The sequence below is a fragment of the Calonectris borealis genome, chromosome 3 (genome assembly GCF_964195595.1).
Source record: "Calonectris borealis chromosome 3, bCalBor7.hap1.2, whole genome shotgun sequence".
Lineage (NCBI taxonomy): Eukaryota > Metazoa > Chordata > Aves > Procellariiformes > Procellariidae > Calonectris > Calonectris borealis.
In genome coordinates, this window is record NC_134314.1 from 93,884,535 (window position 1) to 93,907,981 (window position 23,447).

General features: G+C 52.6%; 1 protein-coding gene across 1 annotated transcript in view; it reads left to right on the top strand.

The window, feature by feature from the left end:
- Nucleotides 1–23,447, top strand: part of TMEM63B (transmembrane protein 63B) — a 49,269-nt gene that overhangs the window by 6,468 nt on the left and 19,354 nt on the right. The gene's annotated exons all lie outside the window — the stretch shown is intronic.

Here is a 23,447-nt window from a genome sequence, read left to right on the forward strand (position 1 = left end):
GTGATAGATCTTTACTTAAGTCAGTCTGTGTCACTGACCCAAGTGTCAGCCTCGTAAACAACAGTCAAGGGGTGGGAGATAGGAAGCATCCCTTAGGTGGACCCAAAACAGGTTGAAAAGCTGTACTCAGAAGGCTTCCTACCTGATAAGGAGACCCTGGCTAGGCAGGCAGGGGAAAATGTTGGTGTTACCAGGGTTTGTAAGCAGGATGAGTTGGTGCTCTGCTGGAGAGGAGAAAAACATGAGGCAAGCCTTGTGCCAGGCTGTACGAGGAGTGACACCTCTAAGGTGCAGGAATCAATTAGTGCTCTCCTCGACACAGACGAGATGTTGCTGAAGGACCAGGCTCAGATGTAGATGCAACCCGTGGAAAAGAATGTGCGCAAACAAGAGAGTATCCAGGAAAGCAACAGAAATGATTAAGGTCTTAGAAATATGGTGTGGGAGGAAGGATGAGAAGAACTAGGACTGTGTAGCCTGCGGAAGAAAAGATGGAAGAGGGAACTTCATGGTCTTCAAGGAAGTACAGCAATGTACTTCTAGAAGACCCTAGTAGTGATGAAGACAGGGCAGGAAGTCACATTACCTGTAATGAGGGAGTTCTGATATTATGGAAAACCATAAAGTCTGTTGGGATGGTGAAACAGAAGAGGAGGCTATTTAGAAGGGGTTTTTTATGTGGTTTTGGGGGTGGGGGTGTTTGTTTTAGAACAAATTAGCCAAAAGTCTGTAGATATGGATGAGTTGCAACTGGCTGTGCCTGAAGCAAAGAGTCTCATGAGACGACCTATTAAGGCCCCTTCAAGCCAGGCAGTTATTGAAATGTTTGACACCTGGAAAGGCAGCAGGGAGTAGTCCTACGAATGAGACTTTACTGCTGTAGGAGGTGCTGGGGAGACGGGTACTAAAATACTCTGTCTAAATCCAGTGTCGGTGCTCAGAAAAGGGTGCTGAAAAATTGAAGAGAATGCAGAAAAGAGTTACAAAATAATCTGAGGGCTGGAGAGAAAGCTTTATGGTGAGAAACATAAGGAGATCAATCTGTTTATCTAATCAAGGAAGAGATTAAGGTGGGACTTGGTTATTCTGTGTAAGCATAACATATCTTATGACTGTGTATCATTAGCTTGGTAGGGTAGAAATGCCAGGCCATGAAGAGTGGTAAGAAAAACCCGTGGTGAGATGCTGGGGCTGTTCTCACCTTTAGAGCTGCACAGCCAGCTCTCCTTTCTCCTCTTGCATGGGTGGAGGTCCCTGTCTTCACCTGTTACCACTTTCTCAGTGCATCCCTCTTCTCTGGGTTTCAAAGCCCTCCTTTTTTGTTGCTCCTGCCATGGTATCTGTCTAAGCCCTTTTCTTGAGACTCTTCTACCTTATGAGGAGGCATCTCCAGTAGAAGAAAGCACTAGCCTGGCCCCAGCTAATGTAGGGTGGTGCCCTGACAAACCTACACCCACTCTCCGTGCACGTGCTTCTGAAATTGTTCCCTGCCTCTCCTTGCCCCAGCTGGTCATCCGCCTCTGAGTGATTTATAGCATCCCTTCCCTTGTGGCACCCGGCTTCTTTGCCAAATAGATACCTGGGAGCAACCAGCACCTACCACCTCTCCAAATTCGGCGCCTGGGTCGGTGAAATTGATGAACAAAACCAAACGTTACCCTCGCCTCTTGTTCCTGCCAGCCTCTGGTCCAGTGCTCTGTCATTTATAGCTGCTGGTTTATTTAGGGTCATTACGCCCGTTTTCAGTCCGTGAGGTGACGTTTCTGCCTTAGCCCGATGAACAAACCTTGAGAGGGAGATTGGGTGAGATGCCGTAGCAGATGGCTCGCTAAAATCTTGCTACATCCACAACTTCCCTTTCACCCACTAACGCTGTAATGCTGTTAAAAATAAAGATGATCCAGTGTGCCTGACAGGATGTATCCCTTGTAAATCCCTGCTGCCTAGTGCTCCAGGAATCTCACGCTCTCGTATCTTCATGTTTTATTATCGCCTGGGGTAGGAGGGGAATTTCAAAGCTAGTAGATAGCTCCTGACTATGGTTGTGAGTCAGGGGAAAGCAAATGCTTTGATGCACTTTAAAGGAGAACGGGGGAAAACCCCCAGTGTTTCACTCCTTTATTTTGTTTTCTCTCAAGCTTTGTTCCATTTGATGGGAGCAGAGCTTTGGTTTGCAGGAAATAACCCCGGTAAGCATTTGTGTCGTCTTTTGGGGAGTTGAGTGCTACAGGGTGGAACAGCGTTGCTTCTGAAGAGTCTTGTGGAGTAGCCGCCATAGCTCAGCTCTCCTCTGGTGGGCATGGGGTGAGGGACACACATTTGCAAATCAAAGGCATGAAAACATGGCATGGTAGGAGTGTTTGAGAGTGGTCTGGGCCATGTCTGTGAGGTGCATTAGGTGCCTCCTTCAAAACACCTGCAGCTTCTGGCCTGCTTGACGTGTAGGATTGCCTGTTTTGATTGCTCTGCTGATATATTATTTTGGCAAAAATGCTCCTGCTTCTCAGCCTGGCTTATTCCACCACCTCAAAACACCAAGAAGCAGTTTTGCCAGTATAACTGCACCTCCATCAGCAGACTTATGCCTGTGGAGACATGTTGATTGCTTGGGTCTTTGCCTCTGTGTCTAACACAGCTGTGCTCGCAGATGTCTCTGGGTTTGGCTGGGTGTGAAAGATCAAATAGCACCTCTAGTTGGAGCTCAGAAATCTAGGGGAGAGAAGGGATGGGGCAATCAAAGTAGAGGAGGTGTGCAGTTTTAATGAGCCTGTTTTCAAAATATCTGGGAGTGACTGATGTATGGGTTGGAAAGCAGTGCTGGAAGTGCGTGGCTGGTAAATAGAGAACAAAGCGGGTTTTGGACAGCTTGGGGAGAGGGGGCTTTGCTATTTGGACTGCAGCACGTATGCTCTGTCTCCTGTTTGCACTGCATTTCTTGGAGGAAGAAAAGGGATTTTTAAACCCATTTAGTGAAGGTAGACTCCAGCCCGTGCAAGCAGTGGTGCAGGTGGAGCTGTGTGTTGTCGACAAATGAGTGCATGGGCTGGAAACTCCCAGCCTAGTCCTAAAAAGCTACTGCAGGGGGGTGAGCCTGTCTGGCCCACAGCAAGCGTGCCTGCCTGCTCTTCCCTCTGCTCCCCTCCCTTCCCCCTGGCTGTTTTCAGCCTGTCAATCATCCTGATCAACCTCTAATTGCCTCCCAGCCCACCCCAGCATTTCAGAGTATCCCTTGACTTGCAACGCGTTACTGATTGCGAAGCCCGCCCTTCCTACCAACCCCTCCTTGCAGAGCTGGCTCTGGAGGCTCCAAGCAGAGCTCTGGGGCAACACCCTCTCCTCCTACCCTCGGCTGCCTTGTTATTCCTGTTCTGCCTCCCCGCTTAGAGGTGTGTGTGTTTTAGTACCCTGCTTTGCCTGCAGAAGCCTCGTGCCAGGTGGATTTCAGGATCAATGAGGGTTTGAGACTCAAATGCTGCAGGGGGTGGTTTGGGGTTTTTGTTGGTTTTGGTTTTTTTTTATCTACTGCTGCTGCTTCTTAAGGCATGTGTGTTGGGGATGATGGGACAGGAACTTCTGCCCCATCCCTCGGTGACCCAGCAGGCGAGAAGGTCCAGGAGGAGGCCCTGCTGGTGCACGCTGCTGCCTGCCGTGCCGGAGGGGGAACCTCCTGCTCCTTCCCCAGCGCTGCGGCACCGAAATAGGTAGCAAAGGGAATAGCCGAGATGCAGTTTCTATGCTCTTAATCCAGTGACTGTGGATGCTGGGGGAGAAGAGCAGCACACCACAGAAAGCAGTCAGGCATATGTGCTGTCTCTGTTGGGATCCCCTCCTAGGGCTGGGGATTGACGTAAACCTGAAGTCCTCTCCAGGGAGGGAAGAACTAAAGGAGAAAAGGCGACGGTGGAGACAAGTGGCAGACAGCAGGAGGTGACGTGTAGGAGCCATGCGAGGCGCAGAATGAAGAGCCCGTGGATGGGGAACAGTAGCCATCAGGGCACTGAGCAGAGCACCCCACAGCACCGCTGCTCCTCGCAGGTACCCAAAGGTGGACGCTGCCTGCAGACAGAAGAGGCTGTGCCGGGGCTGGCAGGGGCTGACTCAGGCCATGGGTGGATGGGGAGCGTTTTATTCCTTCTTTCACACTCCTTGAGACAAACTAGCTGCTCGGTGCCACTGCCCCCTCCCTTGAGGGCAGGGAGCGTACCTGGTCCTGGAGAGTCTAAGCGCTGACCTTGGATGGAAGATTAAACTAGCAGTGGCAAAACTTCGTAAGGTGCACTGCTGCCCACCTGGGCATCTCCCTGGCTGCTCGGAGCTGACCTGAGCTGGCGGAGGCTGTGTGAAGCTTGTGCTCTTGCAGATACCCCAGCAAGCAGCTGGGAAACCATCCAAAAACATCTTTGGTTTTAATCCTGTGGCTGGTGGTGCTCTCAAGCAGGGACAGGACAGGTGTTGCTCATCCAGGAGAGGGGTAAATCCAAAAGCCTCAGCCGTCAGGGCAGTGACAGGCCCCTGACGCTTCCCCAGACCTTACCCATGGGAGGAGAGGACCATAGCTCCAGGACGTACCCTTCACTCCTAGTAACTCAACAGGGATTTCAGCTGACTATAGGTGGGGATGCAAGCAGCAAGAAATACTTGTGTGCTGCTGGTACATCTAATCTGGAAAGTGGAGTGTCTTACTAATGCCCATGAATTAACTATGTGATCTCCCTGGGAGGGGTTGTATGCGATTCTGATGGACAGAAGCAGAGGCACGGGGCGTATCAGCAGCATGCCTGCGATCATGCAGCCAGTCGGGATGGGATGCAGAGCAGAGCCAGGCTGTCCTGTGTCGCGGGTCCATGCTGCTTCACTGCCACTCTAAAACAGAGCGCTGACGCCTCACCCTGTGACTCGGGGCGGCGGGGATGCCGGAGGCGAGCTGGATGCGTGGTCGTGAGCAGCGGGGAGTGAGTCAGTGCCAGGGGCGGGTGAGTCGGTGACGGGAGGAGCGGGTGGGCCGCTGGTGGGGATGGCCGGGAGCTGCCATGTGGACAAGTGGGAAGCTGGCAGAGAGTGGTGGCCCAACAGCGGGTACCAGGGTGAGCCAGGAGGATGAAGAGAGCGAAGGATCACCTTGGGCATGGGCAGCGCTGCTGGTGCATCTGCCTCTGGTGGCCCATGGAGCCTGCACGCCCACTGAGCCTGTGGCTTGTTGGTGGGGAGAAGCTGTGCCGAAAGGATGGCACATGAGGGCGAGCTGAGTGGATGGCTTATAGCCAAAATTCATTGTCCAGTTGACCAGCAGTTCATGGGCCTTATGTGTGATGGTGTCCGGTGCTCCTGCCGCTAAGGCGGTGTGCTCCAGGTACACCTCTGGACTCCAAGCCTTGGCTGAACACGCACCAAGCCCCAACTGAGGCTTTCTGGTGAAGCCCCCAAGACGACCCTCTCTGTGCCTATTAGGAAAGGTTAAAAACTCAGAAATTGATCCAGCCTCTTAATGTAATGCGCATCCTCGCCAGCCTGTTTGGGGCTGGTAAGTGCAATGGTGTAGGAGATGGATCCGGGAAATGACAGAGGGGAACGGAGCCAGGAGGTCCATTACCAGTTTAGTAGGGTGGAAGAGGTGTTGGCTATTTGAGGGCAGGAAAGCAATAACTTTCTCGAAGATGGAGAGGAAAATATGAGGCTCTAAAAATGAGCCTGGCATCAGGAGACGGCTGGGTGCAGCCAGGAGGGAGGAATGGAAAATGCGGTGATGGCTCTGGGAGGAGCCAGGGGCTGGCACCGGTTGTTTCACCTGGATGGGCTTCAAGACTCTGATCTGCCACCATATGGGTGTGCAGTTCAGTAACATCACGCGGGGTCTGTTTCCAGCCACCCAGGAGGGGGTATAGCTTGGACACCGGAGAAAGTGTTCAAAATTTAAGGAGCCCTAGGAGGTACTGATTTCTTGCCTTGTGTTGCTCAGGAGCATATTCCTGGGTAGTATCCCGAACATGATAGACTGTCATGGGAGCCTGGGGTTGTAAACCCTTTCCCGCCCAACCCCACTTTGAGATCCATAGCTTGTCTCTGCCCACTGCTGAAGGCTGGTGTCATTAGTGCCTCAGCAGTCGGATGTCCTTGCTTTGTACAGCCCCCCAAATCTAACTCTTCCCAGGGACGCTGAGCAAATGCAATAACAGAGTGACTGTCCAGAGGGGAGGCTGGGCGAGGGTGAGCGGTGGGGGCTGCCTTCCCACCCGCATGCCAGAGGACTGCCCACTGACAGGGTTGTGGTTCCCCCTGGAGATGGGCATTGCCCGAAGAAGGCCTGTCAAAGCATTGTAGCAACCAGCAGCCCTTCATTGAGCTGCTGGAAGATGGTCCCAGGAGCTGTCAGGAGGCTTTTGGAGACCTTATGTTAAATCTATTTTTCAACACCTGCTGGCACTTGGTGCTTCCCGAGCCTGGAGCAGGCTGCAAGGGGATGCTGGCTCACTCCTATGTGCTGGATCTAATCTCACCCTTTCACAGAAAGAGCTTCCCAGAGCTTAATGGTCTGATGTAAAAATGGTCTGATGTAAAAAAAAAAAAAAAAAAAATGCTGAGCGTGCCCTCAAGTCCGCTTGCATTGGTGAGGGAGCTGTGGGTAATCAGCCATGCTGCAGCACCCAGCCCTAAGTAACCCTCCCACGGTCCCCTCATCTTCCCATGACAGGAGAAAGGTCCCTTGCTCATGCTCCCTTGACTCATCTCATCCTCCGCTTCCAACGAGAGAGAGCGCTTGGTGTTGGTAAACAGCGTGTTATAAATAGGCAACTGATGCTATATTGGGAGGAGTTTTCTCTGCTGGTGAGCACAGGCGTAGTGGGACCTGGGTCTGGAAGCTGTGAGCTCAGCTGGCAGGCGTGTGGAGGCACTGGTGACCCCTCATGAAGGGGCTGCTGTGGGCATGGCTGGGGGGAAGCTGCCTGAGCGCCAGCTCTGGCCCTGGGAAGCCATCCACAGCCTCCCACCCCTGCCAACACGTGGATGGGGGTATTGGAGAGGAGACTTGAAAGCAGGTAGGATTTGAGAGGAAGGAGTGAGATGCTGTCGTGGTTTAACCCCAGCCAGCAACTAAGCACCACACAGCTGCTCACTCACTCCCCCCTGGTGGGATCAGGGAGAGAGTCGGAAGGGTAGAAGTGAGAAAATTCATGGGCTGAGATAAAGACAGTTTAATAAGTAAAGCCAAAGCCACGCACGCAAGCAAAGCAAAACAAGGAATTCATTCACTACTTCCCATCGGCAGGCAGGTGTTCAGCCATCCCCAGGAAAGCAGGGCTCCATCACGCGTGACCGTTACTTGGGAAGACAAACGCCATCATTCTGAACGTCTCCCCCTTCCTTCTTCCCCCAGCTTTATATGAGCATGATGTCATATGGTGTGGGATATCCCTTTGGTCAGTTGGGGTCAGCTGGACCCCCAGCCCACTCGCTGGTGGGGTGGGGTGAGAAGCAGAAACGGCCTTGGCTCTGTGTGAGCACTGCTCAGCAGTAACGAAAACATACCTGTGTTATCAACACTGTTTCCAGCACAAATCCAAAACATAGCCCCATACGAGCTACTATGAAGAAAGTTAACTCTATCCCAGCCAAAGCTAGCACAGATGCAAATGGCTGTGTTGGGCTACAGTTATCCCGGAGGGGCTGCAGGTGTTTCATGGAGGGACAAAGATACTGCAGCTGGCAGTAGTGGGGAAAACTTGGGGCAGGGTTGCTGTCAGCTTCCTCCTGTTCAAATGCTCCCTGACTTAGGAGAAGGTATGTGGCCAGCATCTGGCCGAGACTCTGAAAATGAGCAGATGATTCCCCGGGGCAGTGCCCACCGGGGTGCTAGGTAGAAGGCACAAAGCGAGGGATCTCTCTTTGATTGCTACCTGGTCACACACGCGCGCATCCCTATGCCTGTGCCACTTGGAGAGCGAGTGTTAACCCTAAAGCGGTGCTGGGGCTGTGGATTTCTGATGAGCTGCAGTAAATGAGTCAGCCCTCGGGTGTGTGCGTGATGTGGAGCCCAGCAGAGCTCCCTGCAGCAGAGCTGATCCTCAGAGGTCCCAGCATTGACCCGATAGGATGTGTCCCGCTGCCACCAGACCCAGCAGTTGGTCCCCAGCAGCCATGCCTGTGGCTGGCACCACAGCCCCGGCAGAGGCCTGATTTCCATACGCGGGAATTCCTCAGAGGCTTTGACCAGGATGCTGGTTGGGTGGCGTAAGCAGAGGGCAGGGTGCCAGGGGTGAAATTCCAGCCCCCCTGCTTGCTTACGGGGCTGTGGCAGGATTGCCGTGGCAGGCCTCGAGCGTAAACAAGCGGGCAGGGAGGCAGCAGCGGGACTGGCCGCCCAGGAGGAGAAGCTGGAGGAGGTGCTGCCCTCCTGCATCCCTGTACTTTCCTATTTCAGGTCCTGGAGGAACTAAGCACAGCTTCCAGGTTTGCTCTGGGGACAGCCGGGCACTTTTCCCTCCGGAGGCTGGCCTGGGAGGTGTGCTCCCAGCCCCGGCAGCAGCCTAGGGTGGAGAGGGGATGTCCCCACCCCAGGCAGCTGTGATTGAGGGAGGAGCTGTGAGCTGGTGTGCCTGGGATGCACCTGCTGCTAGGGTGATGCTTAGGCAGGGGACCGCTGACTCTGCAGCCTTCCTCCCATCAAATGGGGGGATGACTGGGGGAAGGAGCAGCTGGGCTTGCCTGGGGGCCTCTCGGGGGGGCAGTGGTGGCTTGCAAAGCGCAAACTGAATCTGAATGCTCTCGCAGTTTGAGGAGTGGAGGTCCACTACTCAAATAAGCAGCGTTGTCCAGCCTTACTCTGCATTGGCCAGGTTGTGTTTTAAGCCATGTAAACCTAATGCTGTTTAGTGCTTTCCTGCGAAGCATCAGGCTGGCTCCTCTGAGCTGATTGGGATGCGTTGGAAGAGCTAGGCAAAAGGCGTCCCAGGAAAGAGCCTGACCAGCATGTGAGATAAGACAATGTGGCTGTGCTTTCTCCGTTGATAAAAAGCAAAATGTCCTGGAAGAGGCTCCTGCCTTATCTCTAGCGTGTAGCATATGTCTTTCCACACCATGATCTGTAAAGCAAATGTTAGGAAGCCTCTTCTCCATCATGCGGTAATGGAGTTCGTCTCTGCCCTTGGCATCTGTAGGTCGCCTGTCCTGGTGGGAGTGCAGGAGCCCCTAGATCATACAGCTGCTTGGGGAAACTCTGAGGTATTTGAGTGCTTTAGTGCAGGAAACCTTTTCAAAATACTCCATAACAGAGAGAGAGACGCAAAAGCCGTGTTGGTTGTATGCTAGTGTTTGCCAAGAGCCAGGCAAGCCCTGACACTAATGCTGATGATCATTAGCAAGTCTGGCAACAAGGTTCAGGTGTGTCCCACTATGTAAAAATGGGACAACTAGGATGTTTGAATGTTTGTTGATTTAAATGGGAAAACTGAAGTTCACCATATAACAGTTGGCACTTGTCAAACTACTGTGTTTATTTAGAAATTAAAAAAAGCTTGCTTTCCCTTCCTGCTGCGGATGGTTTGGACACCATGGGAGGCAGCTGTGCCGGAAGGAAATGGGAAGCCAGAGGACAAGCCAGGATGACAGGGTATAGGGGTTTAGATAATTGGCCATAATGTGACTGAAAGAGATCTCTTTGGCCTCTCAGGCTATGAACGCAAAGGAGTTGTGCTGCAGAGCAAGGAGACCGCAGTACCATTCTTCCTCTGGCTCTGGCCATATCCGTGCTTGGGACATTGAGGCGCAATATGGCTAGAAAGATGCTGACCACACAGAGAAACATCAGCCGTGGAAACAGTCAGAGGCTGGCAGGGTGTGCTTGGAAAGATGCCAGGTGTACAGAGCTTAGCTTAAGGAGAGCGGAGGCAGGTGAGATGTCTCCCGACAGCAAGGGATCTTCAGTCCCCATGCTGAGAAGGGGGAGCAGTATTTTTTGGAGGAGCAGCCAGAAGCAGAAGTAATGAAATTTGGAAGCAGAATCAGGAGGAATAGCATGCCTCTCAAGCCTGCCAGAACCATTTACCCATGAAGAGAAGAAAGCTTTCTGGTCTAGGATCATTTATTTAACCAGTCACTATGAAGTGTACTGCAGGAATCTATCTCTCATTGTCAAAGAAAAATTCTGGTTAAGCTACTTGATCTTTGCTGCCTCTACCCTGAGACGCTCAATGGGGCTGGGTTGATAACGGGTGCACATAGCCGGAGTTCAGAGAATGGTCTTGGAAAATATCTGGTGCTTGAAGCAGAGCACAGTGCTCCAGTCTGTCCCTTTTTAGGTAAACACTTTAATTTAGCAATGTACTTAAGTTGCGATGACTTCAGTGAGAGCGTTGCAAGATAAGTGTGTACTTAGGAGCTTTCCTGAGCAGGGGTGATTTCTTTTGCATGAAGATCCTTGGAGAAATATCTTAACAAGCATTAGCCCATACAGCTGCCAAAGCTAGATTTGTGTTGCGAGAAATACTAAGCAGTAACCTCATCTGGGTTATTAATTAGTAATTAATCTCAGAATGCCATAATCTACTAATTGTTTTTATACTTCCGCTCCTGTGATGTGTTTGGGAAGGCCAGGCAAGCTTCACGCCTATAAGGAAAATTCTGGAGGAACTGCTTGCTGTTCTGTCACGTTGTATTAGAGGCCTCAGCCACTGCTTTAACAAGTGATTTTTCTTTTCATGCAATACATGTGGTATGTTTTCCTGATCCAGAAATGGGGTATGGAACAGCATGTTCACCCTCTCTAGCATGTGAACCAGCAAAGAACAGTTTTGTTGTCTGAAGGTACCCTGATTGTCTTTGGGGTCCACTGGCTCCTTTTTATTTGGGTGTACTGCCCCTCCTGCCCACCTCTGTGATGCTGCACTTCACATCGGTCCATACAGCCAAATGCCTGTTCCATGCAAGGGGAACACCCAGGAGTGTGATTTTTTTGGTGGAAACCTATGGCGCGCCTTGGTGCATCCTGCCAGTGTTGTGCTGTGTGCTGGTACCCGTGTCCAGGGGACGGTTAGGGTTGTGGATGCAGGGTGACCTTCAAACTTCAAGGCTTCACGCAAGGATGGAGATACAAGGTCAGAGATGAGATTCCCCCCAGGCTTGGGGCACCTGGACCCCAGCCATCAGTGCCGTCACGCTGTTTTCTTTCGGCATTAGAAGTTGTCTGTGGAAGCACAGAGTACGAGGGAGTGGAGGAGGTGATCTCTTTGGGAGGGAGAGGTGGTCTTGGCAAACATGGCCAGAATAAGCGATGGGTCTTGGCTCCCACTGACATATAAGGATCAAGGCTGAAGGGCTTAGCCTGGCAGCAGAGGCTGTGGGATGGGAGCAGCGCAGTTCTGAGCGTGGTCCCTCTCGGGGCTGCTGCTGCAGCTCCAATCAGGCAGTTCCCCACTGATTTTCACTGTGTTTAGGGTGATGCTTTCCATGGAAAGCAGCCTCCAGGTGCGCAGGCTGCCTTACATCAGCTCCAGGCCGTGATGCTTAGCTGTTCCTGGGTGTTCTCCAGACTCAAGCCTGTGGAAAGCACCCGCTGCTGTTTTCCTTTCAATGCCACAGCCTGGAGGAGCAGAGCCCAGGAGATGCTGTGGCCACCTGGCAGGCATGCCTGAGGGGGCTGACAGGTATCCAGTCTTAGTTCTTCTGTGTGATGCTGGTCCGTCTGGGCAGAAGGGCCCTTCCTGACGTCACCTTCAGTGGCCCTTGGTGCACAGCATTTGGTGTGCTCCACATTTCTTCTGGGGTGACCTCCAAGCCGTCTCCTTCATGTCAAGTCAGGATTTCAGTTGTCTTAGTAGGTGTGAGCACCCTGGCTTCAGCTGGGTCTGCGGGCAAGAGGAGCCCAGGTTACCAACTGCCAAGTCTTTAGTGGACTTTCATAGGCTTGATATTTGCTCTTGTGGAGCTGTGCTCCATGGATAAACAGTGACTCAGAGCGGCTTTGCCAGTTAAAGTACTGTTTCTTTGTTTGTCCTAACATTGAGATAGAGTGCGGATGACACGAGACTTGCACTGCTGCGTCTTGCCGAGAATTCAATGCCCTCCTCCCAGTCCAAGCAGCCACTTTATCTCGCACACCTTTATCTGCGGGTCTGGGAGCCGGGCTGCTTGCCTTGAAGTACCACTTCGGTGTTCCTGGTCTCGGCTGGATGCCGTTGTCTCTGTGCCCAGTGCCCGACTGGCACTTTGTTCCCTGTGTTCCCAAGCCAGGCCCAGCTCCTCTTGCCAAGCCCCATGGGGTGGAGAGAGGCCATTGAAAAGAAGAGCCCGGTCAGCATCTCTCAAGTGCTGGTGGCTGGCTGAGAGCCCGGCGTCCCCAACCTGGTACGTGCGAGTGACAACTGCCTGCAGACCCCAGCCCCGGCAGTCGAAGGCAGGCAGAGCTGCCCTGAAAACTCATTCTTCCCAGCAGGTAAAGGTTCTTGGGGAGCTGCCTCTAGATTAGATCCCTCTGGCAGCATCAGAGCAAACATCCTGCAGAAGAGCAATTGGGACATCTTTGGGCACTGATATGCCAAGTGAGGTCCAGCAGTTCTCTCTCTGTAGCATAGATGAGGGCTTGGGGACAAGGACAGTCTCAAGGCTGTGTTTAATGTCCATCTCGCTCTGCTGTGACCTTTGTTATTTATTCAGTGCCCAGCAGGAGCTCAAAATTGGTGTCTCACAGCCTCTATCTCCCTTGCTGGAGTTCAGTAGCTGCTGGGACAGAGTGCATAAGGCCGTAAAGCCTTAAGGTTTTTCCAGCGTCAGTGTCCCAGTTTGGACATCCTTGTGGCCAAGGTTGCCCTGCTGCTCTTGGTCATACTGGGTGCTGTGCCAGCCCTGTGCATAGTGGTGTGCTGCTGTTGCCAGAGTTCTGACTCCTGTCACCATTTCCCCAGCAGATGCAGAATGCTGGTTCCTAGATGTTCTGCTTGCTGGCGGCATCCAGACCTCTTGCTGTGAGAGCCCTTTGCTGATGTCTGCTGTTGTTGAGGAACAATTGACTTCTTTCCTCCTCCTGCTGCGTCTGCCGAATCTCTCCTCAGCATGGAGTCGTAAAGAGAGCTCAATTCTGCCTGCTGCAGGGCTGTGATTACGTTGACCTTTGTTGCTTGCCTGTTCTGTGGGTCCTTTGTAGACCAACCCTGCAAGGCAAGCACTACCCTGGGAGTGCTGTAAGGAAGGTGAGGAAAGGGCGAGAACATCCCCAGCCTGCAAAATGCAAACACTTGGAGCTGCAGTCTGCTTAAGGACCTTTGAAAAGGATCAGCCTTTATTTGTTATAGGAAGGGTGCAGGTGCCAGGGTTTGGATAGATGGTCCTGTTGTTGTAGGAGCAACACTGAGAGGCTGCTCCTGCTGGAGGTCATGCAGCATCCTGGCTGCTTGCCTACAAGGGAAGGGGTTTCCCTCTAGGCTTCCCGGTTTTACATCCCGTGTATTTCCTGCTGGATGAGAGAGCCAAGCTGGTGGGGCCTTCCCTGCTAGTGCCAAGCTTCCTCACCTTCTGATGTGAAGGAGGGTTTTTCTGTGTGCTGCTAAGTGTTATCTCCAGGGATGCTGCTCTTAGCAGCCCATGCACCTGCTTTGCCACCATTCCTGAATTGATGCAGGGTTTCAATTTTCCCGTGTCCCTGTGGAGCACTTGCTAAAAGCAGGGACATGAAGCTTTCTGAAGTACCATCCAAGAGACATAATGCCCCAACCCTGTGCATGCTGAGTGTGGTGTTGTCAGTGCTTAGGGCAGGAGGACCAGGCAAGAGAGAAGCTTACCCCCAATAACCTCTGAGTGAGCAGCTTGCATGGATAAGGAGCAGGGATGCTCCTAGGGCTGACGCAGTAGGGTATCCTACCAGCCCCTGGTGAGGAGCCAGCTGTGGAGCCCTGAGAGGCGGCTTCGACAACTCTGAGAGATGCTCTTTGCCATTGCTTGGTAACTCGCATCACCAAGGGTTTCCTTGGTGGGAAGTGCTGATCTCACTGTGTAGGTAAGCAATTGTAACCATGCCCAGTAGACAAAATTCCTGTGCCTTTGAGCACTGTGCTGCAAGGAGGTAGACTCCTGTCATGCAGAAGTGAGGAGGAGGAAACAGTCAATGTGACCTTGAGAGACTAGCTCAAAAACCTGGTTTTATCAGAGAGATACATATATGCCTCACTCAAGAGGAAAAGCTGGGTGCAGATGAGAATACCCAGTCTGTGACGACTGGTAGGGGACAGATATGGGGCATGAGGGAAGGCAAGTATGTTAATACTCGCCTATGCACAAGAGGATTAAGATCAGAGATAAACAAGAAGCTCTAAGATGAGGTGAGCTTACAAAGGAAAAAGGGATGAGAGCTGGGAGAGGTGCAAAGCTCCTGCTAAAAATGTGTACCCGTGCAAAACGAACAAGATAGCATTTGGTCACTTAAGAAATGGAGGGGAACATGGAAAAATTCAGAGTAAATAAGGGATCACCAGGAGATTGGTCCATGTTTCAGCCAAGCCAGATGTCATGCACCTGAACAGCTCTCCTTAACGGTGCTCGAAAGCCAAAGTGGTATTTGTGCAGTAAAGATCCTGTATGAATAATCACTCTCACCTAAAAAATGAAGTATGGGAGAGCCAACCTGGGGCAGGCCCACAGATATGTTGCAAGGAAGGTGCAGACCATGTGCAAGCGCTGATAATAGACATGCAGGAGATAACCAAGAAGCAACCCCTGAGGAACAGCCCATATGCTACTGGGATCCATAAACCAGCAGCTGAAAACCACTGAGAGATGGTGGAGTCTCCATCCTTGGGTTTAGAAAATGTCCATTGGGAATTGGTACAGTTGCTACTGCTGGGGTGTTGGGTGATAGGTGAGGAAGCCCTGTTTTCTGGGACTTACTCCCAACCAGGGCTTGTTTGCCATATGGCCACTGCTCTGCAGAATATACAGCGTGAAGTCCAGCGCCTCGTCAGTCTCACCACTCAACTTATTTATGTTGCGTTTGCTGTATCGCTCTCAGCATATGCCTACAGGAAACAAGGGAAGCCAAACAGTGAGCGGTATTTCTTTATAGACTACAAAGTACAAGCTGGCAGACAAACTTGATTTCTCTCTGGTAGATTTACAGCCCAGGAGCTTGAAGGGAAAGTGACAGGTAGATATATTTGGAACTAAAGTGTTTGATTCGGTGACTCATGAAATCTAACACTCAAAATTTAATGCAAATCAGGTTGGCTGTGACTGCCGTGCAGGCTGAGATCTGATTGATGTGGAGAACTGTTGGATAGGTTTGGGCTTCCTCTTGACGGCAGAGGAGGAGCTGGACCCTTGCTGTGGATTAGGGTAGGACACGTGGATAGGACCCTGGGGGCGCCCATGTGGCGTCCAGACTCCATAGTGTGTGTCAGGAGGCAAACAAGATGGGGATGGGGACCTCTCCTTAGTGGTGGAAAAATGCCAGGTGCCGTGGCTGTGTTAGTTCCTTGTCGCCAGATGGAGGCAGTCCAGCTGCCTTCTTGGCAGCAGAGCCGCAGCACGGTGTTGCACGGGTGCCGCTGTTCCACCAAACCTTCCTGGAGGGGAAGGGGTCACCATCAGCCTTTCCCTGATGGCCAGTCAGGGAGAGACACCCCTTGCCCAGGAGCACCCAGTCCAAAGGGATGTGAAAACTGAGGCAGGAGGACAGCAAGATGCGACGTGGGAGCAAAACGCAGAGCCAGAGAGACCAAAGAGCCTTTAGGCTGAGGACAGATTAGCCAGCTGAGATGAGAGGAGCATGAACCACAGCGTACCAGGGTTTCGAGCTGTGGTACAGCCCCTCTTGGCACGGTATCTTATGTTCAGGGCACCATACGACTTGAAAGCGCTACCAGCAGATTGGAGGGAGTTCCTGTAAAAACGAGGCATAAAAAAGACTTAGCTGTCTGGAGCTAAATCTGTATCGCTTGGCAATGCAGACAGTTTCCAGTGGACAAAGGTAGCATGAAGGGTTTTGCTGATATTCAAAGGCAAGGTTTTGTGATTGACTGTCCTGGGTGATCTTGGAAGAGACGGAGTCGTGAAATGGACAGGTTCCCTGACATTCATGGAAGTTAGTGCCCAAAAGCTCTTCTCCGTACTGAAAATCATGGATGAGAAAATAACCTCCAAGAAAGAAGTGTTATGTGGCCTGGCCAATGGAGGACTGTCAAAATGAAGTTGTGGAAATAAAATAGCTTGGTTTCACCGGAAACTTGAAGATTTCCCTGATGCTGAGATTCCCCAGCTTGTGGGGTGTTTTTTCCCAGGGAAGGGAGTTCTTCAAACAACCCTGTTTCACGCCTTTGAAATGAAGGAGCAGCCCAGTACTGAGCCCCAGGAAGTATCCAGGGATCTCCAAAACATCTGTCTCCCTTCAGGATCCCCCCTAGCAGGTTCAGGACAGAATGTCGGGAGGAGTTCCCCTCCTCCTTTTGGGTGGGGAAGCCATGCTTCCTTCCCGTTTTGCTCATGAAGTGATCTCTGTAGGTCTCGGTTGCCTTTAGGAGAAAATCACACCCGGGTTTCTCAAGGATCCAAAGGCTGCCCGCTATTACAGTCTACTTCCATCCCTGCCAGGCACCGTCCCAGTGCAGACGAGACACCTGTGTGGTAAGCTGTGCTTACAGCTGTGCTGGGAGCAGGACCAGGGCTTCCCGAGCAGCGGGATCTACACAGCCAGCAGTACGTAAGCTGCCGCAAGGCGCTGCTCCGAGCAGCGTGGGGCCAGGGGCTGGCTGTGGCGGTGACAGTACCTGCCGACACCGGGGCTGGGAGCTGATACACAAAAAAAGGTGTGATGCCCTTTGCTGGTAGGTGTTTGTGGCCTGATGCAAAGCCAGCTGGAAGGACTTTGGACCCAGGGCAAGCGTGCACTTAGTTTTTGCTTTGAAGAAGCCGAGCCTGCCAGATCAAAGCTTTGGAGGCCCGGTGTCTGCTTGGCTAGCTCATACAGATGATGAAGCATGCAGGGAGCTTTGTGTGTTGACTGGAGGAGATGGAGAGGAGGCAGAGAGATGCAGGGCCTTGGCAGGCCCTCCTCCTTCCTGGTGATACAGGACTGATCCCTGTTGTATGCTCATCGGTGCCTTGCCCAAGCTTGTTTGAAATGCACTGGTAGCACATTTGCTTCTTGATGCTTTTTCCCTTGGCCTGCGGATCGCGTTCCTCCTTGCTGCACCTGGCGCGTCAGCACTTCTCTGGCCCTCAGCTGCCCGAAAGCCCCATGCCAGGTCTGAAGCATGGTGCAGGGCAGCTTTTCTACTTCTCTGTCTGCAGCAAGAGTGCTATTTACCCCTTTTCTTTGCTGCCATACTCTGGGAAAGGCTTTCAGCTAATTTGCAAGCCCCCTTCTCCCCGTTTCTCCTGAGGCTTTTCCCTGCTTGCATGCCAAGAGTTGGACTCTTCTTCCTGTGGTCTGTTCGTGGCTGCAAGCGGTTTGCACAGAGCTCTGCTAGGCTTCGCTGTCGAGGTGCAGGTAACCTAGGTGGCTATTTGGGGGGTGAAAAGGCTCCCTCAACCTTGGATGTCAGCTGCTGCATGAGGGTCTCTGAGTGCCCCATGCAGGCAGGTCTGTGCTGCCCTGGCAGCCAGGGGCTCAGGGTGGCACGTCCTCTGGGCTCAGGTCCCTGGCGTCACGGCGTGTATCACCTATGGTGCTTGGGAGACCAAGGGGACCCCAGAGGAACAGGTCTGCTAGGTGCAGGCCATGCCCCCAGCACCCTCTGGGGCCAGGAACCAAAACGCACCTCACCTCCCTGAACATCATGACCTAGAGATTTAGCAAATTTTTGTTGTTGTGTGTTTTTTTTTTTTTTTTTTTTTTAATCTGGAAATCTCTAGTATCCTAACCCCAGACCTGCTGGTATCTGGCTGCCTGTCTCTGTGCCTCCAACTTGTTTTGAGACTGCCACATTTCCATAAACAAATGCATCTCTACCGGAGCACAATTTTGCTGTTCTAATTACAGATGGGGTTATTAACATTTACCGGTGAGAAAACAAATGAACGTAGCTTGTGTGCTTACGTCGTTCTGGCTGCAAGTGCAGGCATATGTTTTATTGATTTATATTTTTCTGCAAGCATTTCTCAGGACATCTTCTCATGTCTGGCTGACATCAGCGATGTGGCTGGAAGAACACAGCTAGACACTTGCCCATGTCTGTGCATCTGTCTGCCTGTAAGCCGGCTGTCCAGCTTCTGCATCACTCCTGCCTGAGTCCCAGCAAAGTGCTCTCTCTTTCTTCTTTCCTCCTGGTGCCAGGGGTTTGGCAGAGGATGCGAGTGCTGGGCATGAGGGGCGGAGACTCCAGGGTGAGCTGGCGAGGAGAATGGGAAATGCTCCATTTGGGAGGGCCTGCAGCGCTATTTTTATTGCGTGCCCTGGCCACGCCGTGCTGTGACAGAGTTCAGCGTGGGGCAGGCAGCCTCCTCAATGGGCGCCTCCTGGTCCCCTGCCCTGCAAGAGCCCCTCGGGCCTCTGCCAGGTGTCACCTCCTGCCCAGACTGCGGGATGACTCCGTGAGCATCCTGATGCACGCTCTGCAGGCTGCCACACAGACATGGAAGGGCCAAGGCATGTCATCCTGGCTTTCCCAGCCTCATGCCACCTTCTTCCCTCTTTTCCTTTGCAATGGACAGATGGGAACATGGAGGCTTGCTTGGCTCCTACGTGGGTGCTCATCCGAGAGGAGAACCCAGCGAGCTGTGCTGACCTGCAGGCCAAGGACAAAGGCAAGGAGGAGGAGGAGAGCCCCTGCCCTGCTGGGTCTGCTAAGCCCTCGAGAGTGGCGGTTCCCAGGACTGCGTTTGCACAGGGCTTAGCAGGCGGGAGCTGGGCTGGGGGCTGCGTGCACTGCAGCGCCCGGTGGGATGTGCTTTAGGGACTTCAGCTAGGAAGCGGGATGTCTCTGCTCCTGACACGTGGGGGTAGAAACATGGGGCAGTGTGGACACGCCAGTCCTCCTGGGGACGTAGAGGCTGCGGTGTGGGGCAGGGAGCAGGCTTCTCTGGGGATGGGGGAAGCAGAGGGACTGCTATTCCTCCCTCCCTCCTTTCCGCTCCTTATAGAGAAGGGGATGGAGTCCAGTATTGCTGAATAAGAGCCGAAAATGTCTTTTGGCAAGTCTTTCTGTGCTGTCCTTGCTGTTTTGAGGAAGCCAAGCATTAAATGCACAGAGTGCAGGAGGGGAAGCTCCGGGGCTTGCATGGGACCTGGTCTGATGTCCTGCTGTTATTGCCTCCTTGGATCCGCTGTGTGCTGTGGTGGGAAGCCGTGCTCACGGTCAGGAAAGGGCTTTGACACCTTGGGCTGGTTCCCACCGCCCCAGCCCTCGCAACAGCTTCCCACCAACTCTCTGCGCCTTGGCTCTCCTGATGCGCAGGAGTTCGTGCTGATGTTAGCATCTCAGCCCAGGCGGAGCCAAGCTTGCCCTGTCCTACAGCCCTCGAGGGGAAAGAGGGACCAGGAAAGGCACCTTTAACCGCATCCTGGTACAGCACAGCCTGTGTGGTCACAGGGGCTCTCTTACCTGCGGTGGCAGCATAGGTGTAAAGAGGCACCCAGGGTCCTTCCCCAGAGGCAGGCAGTGGGACCTGAACAGAAAGCTTTGCAAAACCATCTCTTCCTTGGGTGGAGGCGGGGCATCAGGTGTATTTGGGGAGGGGGGCAGTTGTTGCTGGAGAAGTCCCCTTCTGCGCTGCCAGAGGGGATTTCCTTTCATAATTGGGAAGTACGCTGCTGTGCCGCAAGGCTGTGCTCGCTGCGAGCGCCGCCTTTCCTCCCCGCCTGTGCCTTGCTTAAAACACTGCAGCCAACGTCGGCTGCCTCCAGGACCACCTTGCAGCACGGGACACGTCGCAGCGTGCCCTGCCTGACTGAGGGCGGGGACAGAGGGTCCCCTGCAGCGGCCGTCTGAGACCAAGGTGCAAACCGAGCGTGAGGCCACAGAGATATTGCCAGGCCCACGGGTTGCGTTGTGTCTGGCAAGACCAGCCAGCCTCCTGCTCAGCCGATAGGCTCCTGGAAAAGGTCTTTGGATGAAGGATACTAGGTAGGCATTGTTGATCGAGCCTGCAGAGACGGTCACCAAGTTTTTTCTTAGTTGCCTAATTCGTGTTGTAACCCCAGAAGAAGCTGGGCACCTTGGTGGGTTTGACTGAAGTGATATGGCAGCAGGTCGCCTCTAGCCTGCTGCCGGGCGTGCCTGCAGCTGGGGGAGCTGGAAGGGCAGAAGTGCTCCAGACATCCCTGCAAGCTTTCCCAGCCTTCCCACACACCTGAAGCACCTCTGTCTCCATGGGGAGCCCCTTCTTGTGCTTACCAACCGGGTGGGAGGTTGCATACCTAAGGATGGTGCTGACTGCCACTGTGCCGCCTGGCTGGGTTAATGAAAAGGCAGTGTAAGCCTTGAGCATATGCCACAGCTTTTCTATTAGTGGGTGTTCTGGCTGGGTTACTGGAGAGGCTAGGAAGGTTTATCTCCAGTCCCTTCCAGTCCATCCTTTAGGCTTCAGGAAAAAAAATACATCTCTGGGACCTGTCTCTGTGAAATGTGGTTTAAATTACCCATAGGCTTGCAAAGTTTGTCTTGAACACATAATGGTTTGTATAAATAATGATTATGATAGGGTCGTAGGCAATGTGAGCATATGAGCCTCATTTCTTTTAGAAAGACGACCGGAAAATGGGGCCATAAAACATGCAGGAATGAGGTAAACAGTTCGGTCTCTGCAGAGGAAAATCATACTTCCCTGATCTGTTGCAAGTCTTTCAGTACTTCGATAAAATAGTAGGTAATATTCGGCCAGCTTGTGTAACTTGCTTGGATGTTCAGAAAACCTCTGAAACTCCTCACAAAAGACTGCTAAGAAAACTGTCCGCTGGAGGAGATATAGAGTCCTGGATCAAAAACTGGCCGAGGGTCCACAAACAAAGCCTAGGAGTGAATGAGGAATTTCAGTGTGACAAGAGCAGAGGGATGAGGTCCTTCGATATTAATGACCCAGAAAAGACAATGTGCAGCAAGGTACCCAGCAAGCTATGCCGATACCCTGGAGTCGTTCAGATTTGTCAAGATGAAGCGACTCCAAAGTGACACCACATGAAGCGAAGTGGTGTGAGGCGATGAGAAAGTGGGTACTGAGAAGCGTGCAGCCGGGTGTATTGGAAGGAATGATTTTTTTCTGGGGCGTGGCTAGCTTCTAAATTTCCGTATCTACTCAGGGCAGCAACATTGCAGGCTGGTTACAGAGATGCTTTTCCTCAATACGCAAAGATGCCATCGGAGAAGTAAATCATGCTCAGCTGCACGAGCAGTAGCGTAAGGAGAGATGCTGAGAGCATCAGGATGCTGTTCTGGCAGTCAAGGTCATTTCCCTATCCAGGATATTGTATGCGGTTCTGGTCACCTTTCCATAGGGTCAAAAGAGAGGATATATTGGGGATGTGCGGTGAGAGTGGTTAGAGCTGGAAGACACCTTGTGTTATAGGAAGGAGAGGGCACTTAACAGTAGTGAGCTTAGTAGGTCTAGAAAAAGCAGAGACTTTTATTCTTTGCCTTTTCTCACTGTGCAAGAACTGAAGACTGTGGAGTTGCAGTGGGGTCATAGTCTTTTACTCAACATCTGGAACTCGTTGTTGCAAGATACCATTTACAACCTTAAAGTTTACGAGATTCCCAAAAAGAGGAATGAGAGGTATTTCTCTTTGCAGTGAGTCCATCTAGGCTGGCACTTCGGAGGTAGAAACAGAGGGGTATAACCATTCATGCTCCAAAGCGTGTGACTTTCCTTTGGTGAGTCTCATCCCATCATTTCTTCCCATCCCTCCCCTGGAGCTTCCGAGTCTCTCATTAATTCAGCCAGGGTGAATTATCCTGCCTGGCTCCCCACTTGGTTCCCAACTGTGATCTCATGGCTTGGCTTTCTTTTCCTGCTTTTCCACTCCCTTTTTCTGCTCCCGGCAGCCCTGCTCCAGCTTTGTACCTGTGAATATCTCTTAACAGGCTGCTTGGTGGCTTTTCCAATTTGGCTGACCCCCCTCAATGCCTGTACCCAGCTGGGTTTTTGCTCATTGTGCTGCCCTTTGTCATCGGTGTTTCAGCTGGTTTGCAGCTGTGCATCCGTACCAGGTGAGCCAGGAGGGATCACTCTGAAGCTGAGCTCTCTAGGACACCGCAGCGAGCGGTTTGGTGGTCATTATCCAGCCAGCGTTGTGCTGTGATGCTGATAAATCTCTGCAGCCAGGTGGGAGATTGCCAGGATATACCCGTGAGCTGGAAGGAAGAGCCCTGCGCCCTCTCCGCTAGTGTCACCATCCAACACGGAGCTAGAAGGGCAGGGATGGTGGCAGGGGGCATCTCTGGGAGAAGAGGCTGAAGCCAGCACAGGGCAGTGGTGGTGGCTTTCTCGTGCTTTGGGCGAGTGACAGCTCTTTTGCCCAGCCCACCAGGATGGCATTTCTGGGCTTGGGTAAAGAGCCCCTGAGCGTTGCCCAGAAGTGAAGCTGTGCCAGCCAGCCTTTCTGCATGGTATGTGCTGGTAGTGAAGGATTGGGGAGGTTGGTGGGTGCTGGATAAGAGGGGTGGTTCAGGGATCGGCAGCCTGGGTGGATCTTCCTGTCTGTTATCGCTGCTTCCTTCTGCAGTTGATGGGGTTTTCTCTCCCCTGTTCCACAAAGCGGTTGTGTTTCTGCTGTCGATTTGTCGTTTCTAGACCGTGCCGGTGATGCTCAATTTGCATTTATCCATTGCTAGCATGGTCTTCTCTGTGTTTCCCATGGAGCTGCTCTGCACAAGAGGAAGATCTCCCCATGTCCAAGCAGTGATCCTGCAGTGATGCTAGCCCGAGCCCTGCTGCGGGTCTTGTAGCAATTCGGGGAGGGCACTGAAATAAATAAAATATTTGACCAGCTAAATAATAGAGCCTAAGCCCCCTCTCTGCCCTCTGTGTGGTTGCATCTAAATGCATCCAAGTCAGCGGAAGGAAAGAAAACAAGCAGGGGGTGTAACCAGCCCCTGATGGGTGCCCTGGGAGCTGGGGCTGAGGCCTGCAGTGAGTGGAGGTGGTGATTCAGCCTAATAAAGCCAATGGCACGCAGCCAGGCAAAGGAAATTGTGGGATCATGATGCAGCAACTGCCCTGTAGCAGTTTGTTTCCATCATCCAGATGTGACTTCATGTCCCCACCACCCCACCCTTTAGTTCTTTCCTGTACCTCAGCGTTCTCCCTGCTGAGGGGAAGGGGCTGAGACACCGCGTCCTCAAGAAGAGCAGTCGTCCGTGAGAAAGGGGTGCACTTAAATGGCGTGAGACTTGGGGAGCAAAGAAGGGAGCTCTGGGACTGTGCGTTGTGGGACCACAGCTGCTGAAGCACCCAGGCTCTTCCAGCACCCCCCAAACTCAGCAGGCTTCTCCAGATGACCTTGTCCCTGGACACTGGTTCCCAGGGAAATCCTATAG